This window comes from Protobothrops mucrosquamatus, unplaced genomic scaffold (assembly GCF_001527695.2).
Source record: "Protobothrops mucrosquamatus isolate PMUCROS unplaced genomic scaffold, P.Mucros_1.0 scaffold49, whole genome shotgun sequence".
NCBI classification, from domain to species: domain Eukaryota; kingdom Metazoa; phylum Chordata; class Lepidosauria; order Squamata; family Viperidae; genus Protobothrops; species Protobothrops mucrosquamatus.
Window position 1 is genome coordinate 398738 of NW_015386431.1, and position 7727 is coordinate 406464.

Consider the following 7727-nt stretch of genomic DNA (forward strand, 5'->3'; position numbering starts at 1 on the left):
AAGAATAATTATGAAGCCTTATGGGCTAAGGTACAAAAGGATTTAAATGATTGGAAAAAATTGCAATTATCTCTGTTGGGAAGAATTTCAGCTGTAAAAATGAATGTTCTTCCTAAATTTCTTTTCTTGTTTCAAATGATTCCTATTTTAAAAAAAGATGCTAATTTGGAGGGATGGCAAAAGGGTATCAACAAATTTACCTGGGCGGGCAAGAAACCAAGAGTTAGGTTTAAGATTATGCAGGATATAAGAGAACGAGGAGGACTTAAAGTCCCTAACTTAAAACTATACTATGATGCGGTGGTTTTGACATGGATTAGTGATTGGCTAAACTTGATAAATAGAAACATACTTTCTCTTGAAGGATGGGACTTGCTATTTGGTTGGCAGGCATATTTAATTTATGATAAAAAAAGTAGATAGAAATTTTAAGGCTCATATTTTGAGAAGTGCTTTACTTCGAGTTTGGAAGAAATATTATTATAGATTAAATTACAAGATTCCGATTTGGGCAAGTCCAGGACAGATAATACAGGGGATATCTAAGGGAGTTAAATTGGATAAAGTTTCATATAAAGAATTACTTTTGCCGGTAGGATGAGATTGGCAACTTAAATCTTTGGGAGATCTGAAACAAGAAAACATTGAATATTCATGGTTTTATTATACTCAATTGTCTATGAGGTGGCGTTTGGATCAAAAAGTTGGTACTACAGTACAGGATGTAAATTTGATTAAACAGATTAGAGATCAATCTCAAGCTCATATAAAAAGAATTTATGGTGTATTGGTTGAATTGGATTCGGAAACAGAATTGGTGAAGGATTGTATGATAAAATGGGCTCAAAATATACACGAACCGATCCTATTGGAAACATGGGAGACAATTTGGATTAGGAATGTAAAATTCACTCAAGCTCAGAATTTAAGAGAAAATTTTTACAAAATGTTTTATAGGTGGCATTTAGATCCTCAAAAATTGTCCCGTATGTATCCTAACTTACAACCCAAGTGTTGGAGATGTGGAAATCTAGATGCAACTTATTTTCATATGTGGTGGACTTGTATGGCGGTTAAAGCATTTTGGATAAAGATATGGTGGAATATTCAAAATATTTTTAAGAAAAAGATAAAGTTTAAGCCACAGTTATTTTTGTTGGGCATTATGGAAAATTTGGATAAAAAAGAAATGGATTTGATGCTGAATTTGATAACTGCTGCAAGATTATTAGTAGCTCAATGCTGGAAAACGGAATGCTTGCCCGCTATAGAAGATTGGGCATTTAAAGTTTCAAATTTAGCAGAAATGGCTAAGATTTCAGCCTACATGAAGGATTATTCACAAGAAAGATATATTTTGGTTTGGAGAAGATGGATAGATTATATTGAGAATAAATATGGAACTAAAAAGTTTCATTTGGTTTTTGAGTAAACTTTAGATTGTTAATGTAGTTTATTTCTTTTTAATTAGTAACAATAATGTTTAATATGTTTGTTCAGAAGAGAGCTAAAGGAGGTTATAGAATTGTTAATTTAATAGTGATATAATCTAAGATAGAGTATATTTATTGTATTGTTAACCCTGTGATTGGCTCTGGGAAGTCGGGGGGGAGGGAGGGGGGAAGGGTGGGTTTTGGGGAGGAGGGGAGTTATATTGTAAAACTTTTAAAAAATTTCAATTAAAAAAAAAAAGAAGTCATGGAACTTATTAATTCCTGCGACAATAGCGAGAGCTTCTTTGTCAATTTGAGCATAGTTCCTCTCAGCCTGGTGATAATGTCCTAGAGTAGTAAACAATAGGAGCTTCATGACCATCTTGCATTTGATGGCTTAACACTGCTCCAATGCCATAAGGTGAGGCATCACAGGCTAATGTCACTGGCAGTTTCTCGTTAAAGTGAGCTAACACGGAGCTCGAAGATAGCAGCGATTTGACTGCTTTGAATGTCTTTTTGTGGTTGTTTGTCCACACCCAAGGTATTTTTTTTGTCTAGCAGATGGTGGAGTGGCTCTGCCAATGCTGCTTTGTGTGGCAAAAATGAGTGGTAAAAGTTTAATAGGCCTAAGAATGCCTGCAGCTCCCCCTTAGATTTAGGTCAGGGGGCTAGTTGAATGGCTTCGAGCTTAGCATCAGACGGATGGATCCCAGCAGCATCTATCTGTAATTCCAGGAACTCAGTAGAGTCCATGCCAATTTGACACTTGTCCCTTTTTAACTTTAACCCCGCCTCATGAAACCTTTGAAGCACTGCCCTGAAACATTCAGCTAGGACTGCCGCTGATTCTCCTGCAATCAGGACGTCATCAAAATAGGGGCAGACACCAGGTATATTTTTCAGTGTCCGTTCCATAACACTTTGGAACAAACCGGGGGCTACACTTACCCCAAACTGCAGGCAGCGTACTCAGAATGCCCCTCTGTGGTTTGCACTTCTGCAGTGGCAGCATCAACTGGCAGCTGTTGGTATGCTTGTGCAAGGTCTAGCTTGGCAAACAGGTGGCCTCCTTGGAGCGAGGCTAGAATGTGGCTTACCACTGGAACTGGATAAGTGTGTTGCTGAAGTGCCTTGTTGATTGTGCACTTGTAGTCTGCACAGATGCGGACGTCCCCATTAGGCTTCACTCGGGTCACTATGGGAGTCTCCCACAGGCTACTGTCCATGGGTTGGAGCACTCCCTGTTGTACTAGTTTGTCCAGCTCCGCATCAATTTTCAGTTTTAACGTGAAGGGCACTCTGCGTGGTTTAATTCTCATTGGAATGACTGTCGGGTCAAGATTTAGGGAAATGGGCGCCTCTCTGTATTTTCCTATGTCAGAACTGAACACATCAGCATACTCTTGGCATACTGCTGCCAGGTCAGCTGCTTGTGTGCTATAGATGCCCGTTACATGGATGCCCAGGGCTTCAAACCAGTCTAATCCGCTGAGACTGGTGCGCTGTCCATCGATGACTACCACACTGAGGGGACTCTCAAACTCTTTGAATTTGACCCTTACAGTGGCTTCACCCCTAACAGACACACGACAATGTTGAAAATCAGTCAGGATAAGGCTTGACGGTTTGAGTTGAACTCGCCTCTTGCCTTGTCTACAAATATAATCAAAAGTCTTGTATGAAATGATTAATAGAGCTGACCCTGTGTCTATCTCCATAGAACATGGGAGTTCAAGTTTAACTTGAAGTCTTAACTTCTCTTTGAGGGGGCGTTGGGCTCTGTCCACTGAATACTTCTCCTCCCTGAGCAATATCCAACCCTGTTCTGTCCCAGGACCCATCTACCTTTCTGAGGTATGTCTGCAGGGCTAGCTTCTTTCTGGCGACCTCTACAGACCCTGGCGATGTGGCCTTGCTTCCCACAGGCACAGCACAATGCTGTGCGAAACCTGCACTCAGTTCTTTTATGTTGTCCTCCGCAGCTAGCGCAGTTCAGAGGAAGGATTGATTGTTTTGTTGCACAATGCAGTCTAAATGGCTCTTTTTGGAGTCGGTCAATCTCATCGACTTTTTCTGGTTCACTCAGTCTCTCAATGGTCTCCTGATGTATTGCTGTGGGGCTGGAGTGTGTTTTCTGAAGCCAGAGAGCCTTCACTGCTCCGCCGGCAGCCTCATCTGCCATAACTTCCTTCAGAGCATCTTGGAATGTCAGATTCTCCTTGGCAAATAGGCGCTGCTACAACTCTCTTTTCAACAGTCCACACACGAGTCTGTCTCTTAGACAATCTTCCAAATCAGGGAACTCACAATAGCGTGAAGCTTGACGAAGTGCTGCCACGAAATCAGCTACTGATTCTCCTGACTTTTGCTTCCATTGTTCGAACGCGTGATGCCAAGCGATTATGGACAGCTTTGGCTCAAAGTGCTCTTTTAGCCTCCTCTTTAAGTCTACATAGGTTACTGATTCGATGCTTGCTGGTGCTACCAGATTCTCAGCAATGTCGAACATAGCCTGTCCACATGCGCAGAGCAGAGTAGCCACTTTCAAGCCATCTTCTCTAACCTGGTTGGCCCGCAAGTAGTTGTCCACCCTGGAGATGTAAGAGCTCCATTGTTCTGGATGGGAGACATCGAACTCATTTAGTCTGCCAAGCTTGGCCATGGTAATCGTTCGGTGAGGTCTTGGACTCTGCCTCTCTTGCTGCAATAGGAAATGAACTGCCTAGATCCTGGGGACGGATCCCTCAGGATGCTGTGCCTTCAGTGTGGCTTACTGGCAGGCAGGGTGGGGACGTGGTCCCCACCAGGGCTCTGGTGCTTGGTCTAACACCCAGTGACTTCAACTCTAGAAGGCATCATCTCTCTCCTTCAGCAAGATCCCACCTTCGTCACCACTATTGTGTAGTGGGTTTTTGGAGGCATTAACCAGACTGGTTTAATACAACACGATTTATTACAGCAGAAACAGAACTGGCTTAACCGACAGAATAACAGCTATTTATACTTGCCGCCTCTAAGTGGTGACCAATCAAATCAAACAATATTTTCCCGCTCAAACTTAAACTTAACTTTTCCCTCCAAAATAGTTGGAGACACGTTTAAATTAAAACACATTATGTCTTGATATCAATACATAACAATAACTACTTTAATGATATTTTAGTTAATAGCTAGCTGCTCCTCACTGCAATATTGGGCCAGGGCACAAAGGCTCCATTTCAGGCCCACATATTAAAGAAAAGATTGCAGCACTGTCAGCATATAGAAGGATGAAAATAGGTCTATCACTTAATATTTGAACATAAATTATAGGTGACAAGCTTCATATCGGAGACTCATTGTACTGTTTTTTCATGTGATTTCATGAAAAGAAACTGCAGCATCAATCAAAGAAAGAGCCAGCCAATTCCTCCCAGAGCCTGACTCCAGGGATTGAATTAAAGGCTGCCTTTAGGTCAATAAAGGCCACTTAATGGACCATTCATGGGTGATTTATATTTTTTTCTAGTGAATGGTGAAGCCCTAATCAAATTTCAAATGACCTTTCCTAGATCTGGCTTGTTCCTATCGAGATGGCATCCTTCACTATCCAATCTAGACATTTTCCATGGAGGTGTTCAGAATACATCTTGCTAATTATACCCAACAACTCAGTGGGGTGAAGGTTAGCTGGGTTTTAATTGGTTCCATTTTGATATTTATTTATTTATTTATTTGGTTATATTTATATGCCATCCATCTCACAGACAAATGAGTCTTAATACACTGAGATTATGCTTCATCTGTTCCAAACTTCAGGACTCTGGGAAAGTGGAATCATGATATCAAGCTCACCATTCCATTTTGTCTTTAGCACTTCAGCATGAAATGGATAAACATGAAAAATGAATGCAATATTGCTTCTAATCTGTATAAAAGAAAGTCTGAGAACTGAGTTAATACCTAAACTACTCTTACTTAAGCTGGTGTTTTCAGATGTGCTGGAAATACAACTCCTAGAACTTGCCTGGCCAACAACCCAAACCTTGGATATAAGTATACCTTGAAATTTATACACATATATAAAAAAATCAGGACTCTTTATCTTTCAAAATGATTTGCAGGAAGTGCTTCAAGCCTCATACTAATATAATCCTTTTCAGATAGCTTTTAAAGTGAGCATGAGAAAATGAAACTTATAGATAAAAATGTTTGTTTAGACATATATGAATATAAAATATTACAAAAAACAGGCCCTCTACTATTTCTGAAGCTGCATTGTTCCTTATTTATGTCTTGTTATGCAGACATTAACAAATTGCCCTAATTCTTCATTTTTAGAGCTTGAAAAAACATTGCTTGACGGTATACATGTTAAAACAAACTGAAATTGGAATGCTTTAATATACAAAAATAAATGTTAGTTTTAGCTATCATCCCATTTTGAAGGAGTTCTATTGTTTTAAAAAAAACATTCAGAGACTAAATATACAGCTGAACTCAGAAAGATGAGGACAAACCCACTGTCCTAAATAGCTAGTGTTAGGAACTGTCCATGCCAAATGTATCAGACCATAAAGCAGACAACGTGGGTTATTTTAAAAAGTCAACTTTGCTTTCTGCTTTATAATCTCATAATATATTTTCCCTTTGAGCTGTTATTATAATATAGGGACCTGAAAATCAAACTGGACATTAGTAGCTTCACTATATTTAGAAATTCAAAGTGAGATTCATAATCAAGAAAAGGACTTCTGCTATGACAGATAGGAGGGGCAGTCATCCAAAACCAGAGCCCCTTAATATTGCTCACTCTTGGCAAGAGTACCTCAAGTTTCATTTCTCCATTTTTCTATAACAAAAAACACCAAGAGGCTATCCAACCACATATTCAGGAAGAAATTTATTTCTTTGTCACATGCATTAGACCAGTGCAAGATCTGGGCTGCAGATATCCAGATAATAGCAAGGAACAAGTATTTCCTGCATTTATTGCTGTCATTCAGTGGATAGATGGATTTTTGCAGCCCGGATCTGGTAGTCCTAGTTATACTGGGTCCAAGAGAAAGATCTCAGGAAGTGGTAGGTAAAGAGATAAGACAAAGTAATTGAAAAATTCATAGATTGAAATTTATTATTCATAGACTTCTAAAGGAATTTCCAAGTATTGTGTTGACAACACATCTGTATGGTACACAACTGTTTTAATTCCAGTACCATATCTAATCAGTCTGAGGACCAAACGATATAAAATCGTTTGTTTTGTTTTTCTTGACCTAGTTCATATTCTTTCCATCCAGGCTGTACTAGCTGTTAAACAATACATTGATTTGTATCTTGGTTTTCTCTCAAGATGATCAGATCAGTATTTTAACTTTATAGCAAAGCAACTTCCTGTCATGAAGAATGAAGATTTAAGACAAGAGTAGGCAACATTTCCATAGCCAGAAAATATAACATTTTAGGGGCAAAGTTGCAAAATGTATCAAGTTGCATGATATTTGTAGGCAGGACTGAGATTTTCTAGTTTTTGAAGGTTCAGGGATTTGTTCTTTGATTTTTAAATTGTTAAAAAAAAACTGTTTTAGGACTTACATTATAATTTCTTTTCCTGCATCAAAACAGAGAACTGCTTGTGTTTAGTTTCATAGTATAATTCAACTGCATTTATATTTTCAGAAGTTCAATATTTTCATATCTGATTTTTTTAAATTTTCTAATAATGAAGTAATGTATAGCTAATGATACCCTCAGTTTTTATAATTTAACCTAATGATAAAATGATTGAAACTGAAATGACAATAAGCCCCAATCTTAAAAGATACATTTTTAAAAAATTAATCTTGGCATGTTTTCAAATTTAACAAAATGCTGTGTGAAGAGTTACCTCCTTTTATCTATCCTGAATGTCCTACTATTCATCTTAATTAGAGAGCCCCATTGTCTAACATAATGAAAAAGAGAGGAAAAAAGATCCCATTTATTGTCTCCTCTTGTATTCTTTTTTAAAAATATATTTTATTAATTTTTACAATAATATCTTTTAGAGCTTAGTAAACAGCGTGTTGTCTGCATTCATATGTTTAAAAAACAATCAATAATAATTAATTTCTGAACTTCCGGTGGCAGGCGACTTCGTCGGTCGCAGCTGTTTGCTGCCTCCCGCCTGTTTCGCGTAAAAGCCGGTTTGACAGCCAGCACCAGCTGTCAAACGGCTTGATACCTTTCCCCTGGGTATAAGGGGATAGGTGAGCTGCCCGGGGTAGGAGTTGAGTTCCCGAGTCGTCCTATATGGACGATGTAGGTGAGAAC

General features: G+C 38.7%; 1 pseudogene; it reads right to left on the reverse strand.

Moving 5' to 3' along the window:
* Positions 1-3277, reverse strand: part of LOC107283819 — a 7318-nt pseudogene extending 4041 nt beyond the window's left edge.
* Positions 3278-7727: the final 4450 nt, after the last annotated feature.